Raw genomic sequence first — 6,010 nt, 5'->3', positions numbered from 1 at the left:
ATTAACTAAATAGTAAAGGAGGACTGGCTACGTATGGGGTTATGATGATGGTGTATATAGCACCTATACTGTCATGTTTCACGCCAACATTCCATGTTTACGGAATTGGGAGAACACTGCACTACGTTACATGGTAGACAAATAAAAGAAAGAGTAATCAAGGGAACCAAGGTTATAGCGGTAATCAAAAGAACGTAACCCAAGGACAAAGACCAGACATGGAAAACAGACATACACAACAAAGACCATAAAGTAACTAAAATCATACATACAAAGTAAATGAGCAACTCGGACTCCACTAAAAATTGGGAGCATGGAATAGGTGCACGGGTAAGCGTCCTCTGCTTTTCCAGAAACACCCGCCGAGTTGCTCATAAATAGTCATGTCCAGAGTAGACGAAAGAAGAAAGGAAAACTATGACATGTTGAACAAATCAGCTTTCATGGCGCAGATGGATACACCATAACGATCCACGAGTTCATGATGACGACCATAAAACTTCTGTAGTGATGACTTCAATCTTTAGCAACAAAACCCTGTTCCAGAAGCCTACTTATTAGAGTTCTCGCGCGATACAAAAAGTCTGCGTAGTTTCGGCAAGCTCTGGCATAACGTATGAGTTGTGATATGAACACTCCATACGCAGGTGCTGAAGGGATGTTGCAAGAGATGGAAGGAGAATTCTGAATGAAAAGTCATCACGTTTATCGTAAAGTTTGGTCAATAGTTTTCCTTTACCATCGATTTCTAAGTGTAGGTCAAGATATGAGGCTGACTTCACAGTGTCTGTAGTATCCTTTATCTCAAGTTCTTTGGGGGTAGACGCGATGTATCAAATCCCCAAAATTAGGATTGTTTAAAGATAATACGCCATTTAAATAGCGGAAACTGAGATTGAAGGATCTAGCTAAACGATATTCTTTCTTTCGGATCGGATCAGCTATAAAGTCAACCTCATAAGAGTAAAGGAATAGGTCAGCAAGTAAAGAAGCACAATTTGTTCTCATTGGAATGCGGTTCGTTTGTTGAAAAACGTGTCCACCACACTGGACAAATATGTTGTCGATTAAAAATTACAGCATCTTCTTTGGTATATTAGGAAGATGATTTGGAATTATTTCTTACAAAGTATGAGGAATCTCTACCAAGAACTATATATTTGTATCTAGGTGTACCATCTTTTTTGGAAAAACAATTTGCATAATGTTATTAAGTCGGAAGTTTAACTGAGTATGGGGAATAGAAGTATACAGTGTTGAAAAATCATAGGTTTTAATGCTATTATATTCTGATAATGGTCTTGAACTGATTGTCTCCAAAAGATCTTTCGAATATTTCAGGATCCACATTGAATTAATACCACTATGGGAATAACAAGTGCTGTAGTAGGACTGCAGACCCTATCTGACAGCTGTGAAGGTAGAAATTAAAACTTTTGAAAGAGGTCTGGTGGTATATTTTGCAGATCCAGCTATGTAACGTTGTTTCTATAGGTTTTTGTGGAGTTAAGGAATCCAGTACATAGACGGTAAATCACAGTTATCGTCCTTGGTAGAGAGACCAAAAGAGGATAGCACAGTTTTATGGTTTTCCAAATCTCTTTTTTGGAAAACGTGGTAGCAGTATAGGTCTTATCACTGCTATTATTGTCTACGTCTACCTCTGATAATAAACATTTGATGTAAAACGTTTTGCAGACAAAAGCAATGTTGTTTTGGGCTTTGTCTGCTGGTACGACAACATATTTGTCATGTATATTAGACAAGGTTAACCTCTTACATCTAGCCTACTACTTCAGAACACTTGAGTTCATCTCTTACATCTGGCCTTCTACTTCAGAACACTTGAGTTCACCTCTTACATCTGACCTACTATTTCAGAACACTTTGAGCTCACTTCTTACATTTGGCCTACCAACATCAAAGCTTTTGAGTTCTCCTCCGCTTTTTATTCGTAGTCGTGCTGTTCACTTTGTGTGTGTACTTTTACACACACAAATACATACGCACATACTTTTGTGTGTTCTTTTGTGTCGTGTGATTTGTTTATTGTCTTTTTGTGGTTCATTGAATTATATCGGAAAAAAATACAGAAATTATTTCAAAACCTTACAAACACAAAACCTGAAAATATATTTTATATAATGATTTTAAAAAAAAATACACTAACAGTAAGCTTACAAATTGTAAAATTGGATTCAAACCAATGCATTTAATAGAATGTATGACAAAATTAAAAGTTAAGTTAGTCTGGTAGTTAAAATCAAATAATTGATGGAAGACTAACCAAGGGAACCAAGATTTCTGCGGATATCAAAATAATGTAATCCAGGGACAAAAACCAGACATGAAAAACAGACAAACATAACAAAGAACATCAAATAACCAAAATAAAACAGACTAAGTAACAAAGGTAAATCATCAACTCGGACTCCATTACAAACTGAAAGCATGAACCAGATGTATTGGTAGGGTAAGCGTCCTATGCTTTTCTAAAAACACATGCGGAGTTGCTCATAAAAGGTCTAGTCCAGGGTAGAAGAAAAAGGAAAGGCAAATTATGACACGTTCAACAAATTAGTTTTCATTGTTCATATGGATACAGCGTAACGATCAATGTGTTCATGATGACGACCATAAAACTTCTGTAGTGATGACTTCAATCTTGTAGCAATATAACCCTGTTCCAAAAGCCTAATTGTAAGAAGTCTAAAGCGATACAAAAAGTCTGCATAGTTACGGCAAGCTCTGGTATAACGTATGAGTTGCGATATGAAAACTTCATACGCAGGTGCTGAAGGGATATTGCCACAGATGAAAGGAAAGTTCACAAGAAAGAATGAAAAATAATCGCATTTGTTGTATAGTTTGTTCAATAGGTTTCCTTTACAGTCGATATATAGTTGTAGGTCAAGATATAAGGCTGACTTCACGGTGTTGGAGTATTCTTTATCTCAAGTGATGTATAAAATTCCCGAAACTAAGATAGTTTAACGATAATGCGTCAGCTATATAGCGGAAACTGAGATTAAAGGGATCTAGCTAAACGATGTTTTTTTCTTACGGATCAGATCAGCAGTCAGCCTCATAAGAGTGAAGAAAAAGGTCAGCAAGTAGAGGAGCACAATTTGTTCCCATTGGAATGCTAATCGTTTGTTGAAAACCACGTCAACCATACTGAACAAATATGTTGTCGATCAAAATTTCGAGCTATTTGAAAACATCTTCTTCGGTATATTTGGAAGATAATTTGAATTATACTTCACAAAGTATGAGGAATCTCTACCAAGAACTATATATTTGTGTCTAGGTGTACCGTCTCATTTGAAAGAGTAATCAAGGGAACCAAAGTTATAGCGGTAATCAAAATAATGTAATCCAGGGACAAAGACCAGACATGGAAAACAGACATACACAACAAAGAACATAAAGTAACTAAAATCATACATACAAAGTAACAAAAGTAAATGAGCAACTCGGACTCCATTAAAAAGTGGGAGCATGGACTAGGTGCACCGGTAGGGTAAGCGTCCTCTGCTTTTCTAGAAACACCCGCCGAGTTGCTCATAAAAAGTCAAGTCCGGGGTAGACAAACGAGGGAAGGAAAACTATGACCCGTTGAATAAGTCAGTTTTCATGGTGCTTATGGATACACCATAAGGTCTCAGTATCGTATTAATTTTCCCATAGACTTCTATAGTGAAGTGCATATTTTTAGGATTTTTTAAAAAATATGTAATTTGATTCAATAAAACTTTCACTTATGTAGCATTTCTAAGGACATGTGAAAAAATAATTTCCCGCATAGAAAATAGGGTGAGTCCACGAAGATCGGACAGAAAAGTAGTCTTGAACTATAAATAGCCATTTTCCCTACTTTCACTTTCGTTTTGCACTCACCAAACCAACCTTTACAGTGGAACATTTTTATGATATTATGTTAGATTTTCTTTTAAAAAAGTTCTTCATCTTACAGTGTGATATTTGCTCTATTTTTTAAGTCATTGTTCATATCTTTTGACAAAACATTAGTTTGTAGAGAGGCAAAAAGAAAATGCACTATATTTTTATAGCATCCATGTTTTGACGTACACCCGCTCAGGGATATGCAATACGATACTGGTACCATAACGATCCACGAGTTCATGATGACGACCATAAAACTTCTGTAGTGATGACTTCAATCTTGTAGCCACATAACCCTGTTCAAGAAGCCGATTTGTTAGAGTTCTAGCGCGATACAAAAAGTCTGCGTAGTTTCGGCAAGCTCTGGCATAACGTATAAGTTGTGATATGAACACTCCATACGCAGGAATGTTGCCACAGATGAAAGGAAAGTTGACAATTCTGAATGAAAAGTCATCACGTTTGTCGTAAAGTTTGGTCAATAGTTTTCCTTTATCATCGATTTCAAAGAGTAACGACAATGTATAGTGTTTTTGAGTTGGGATTTTAATTGAGTACGGGAAATAGAAGTATAAAATTTTGAAAAATCATGAGATTTTAATGCTGATGTATGCTGACAATAATTTTGAATTGAGGGTTTCCAGAAGATCTTTCGAATTTTTCAGGATCCACTTTGAATTAATGCCACGATGGAAGTGTCGTGGTAGGACAGGAGACACTCTATGACAGCTGTGAGTATAGAAGTTAAAAGTTTTGAAAGAGTTTTGGTGGTATATTTTGAAGGTCCATATATATAGCGTTGTTTTTATGGATTCTTGTGGAATTTAGGAATCCAGTAGTATATAGACGGTAGATCGCAATCATCGTCTTTGGTAGACTAAAAGAGGAAAGCACAGGTTTATGGTTTTTTTACTATCTCTTTTTTGTAAAGTGTGGTAACAGTATAGGTATTATTACCGCTATTATTTTCTAGGTCTACCTCTGATAACAAATATTTGATGTAATACGTGTTGCAGATAAAAACAGTCTTGTTTTGGGCTTTGTCTGCTGGTACGACAAATATTTTCGTGTATAGTAGATAGTGTTTTTGCAACATCAGGGTCTTTGAAAACTGATGGAAGTTGACATAAACTCATACTTTTAACTGTACATTTATATCAATAGGAAAACTATGTAAAAGGAAAATACAGAAAAATATCAAAATCTTAAAAATCGGCTGCAGGTATCAGAAGAATTAAAGAGCTACAAATCAATTAAATAATTCAAGAACAATGTATTTGTTTTATAGTATCACAAGGACCAACTCCTTTATTTTAGGTCCGAACTAGCTTACGAGGAACTTCTTTCAATAACAAGTATACTTAACATCAAATTCTTTTATTTTGTTTTACATCAAGCTTTCTTTTCGGTGGACAGTTGATTCATATTTTTTCCAGTCTACAAAATTCGAAACTGAAAAATATGTGAAGAGCAGACATTGGGTTCTGCTGGTTTGAATATCATACACTTGATTATGGTAACTGAATTCTGTACGTTTAAATGATGAACGTTTAAAAGAAAAAAAAATAGCTGACGATCAAATATTATACCCATACTTATACATAATCAACTTATTGCACCCTCATATGCATGTGGAGGACCAATAACTCATGCTGTCTACGTACAAATATGTTCACCCCCTGATGAATGTTGACAGTTATATTCTTGTTTCATAGTTATAATAATGAATGACTAAACACGACTAATTGAGGAACTTCTGTTTTCGACAGAGTACTAGCTTTCAAATGCATTTCTTTTACGCGAGCTAAGGAGGTAGATCTAAGGTAAGGGGCACAACGCTTACAAATGATTGAAACGTTTGTATTCAGCATTTGACATCAATCTCGTGTAAGCATCAAAGTAACTCGGACTGATTTCATTCTATTTCAAATGGAAGCTTGAAAGGCTTTTGTAAAATTGAATATGATACAAACATATCACTGATTTCAAGAGTTATTTCCCTTACCCTAGGTCTACCTCCTTAAAATAGAAATCACAGGGTAAAAAATGAGAACTGATAATTTATTGTTTCCCTTTCCACCAAAAACACCAAAATAAGTTATTA

The sequence above is a fragment of the Perna viridis genome, chromosome 14, assembly GCF_037379345.1.
Source record: "Perna viridis isolate PV_CMFRI_1.1 ecotype Kerala chromosome 14, ASM3737934v1, whole genome shotgun sequence".
NCBI lineage: Eukaryota > Metazoa > Mollusca > Bivalvia > Mytilida > Mytilidae > Perna > Perna viridis.
The sequence above is the reverse complement of the archived record's forward strand: the minus strand, read 5'-3'. Positions refer to the sequence as shown.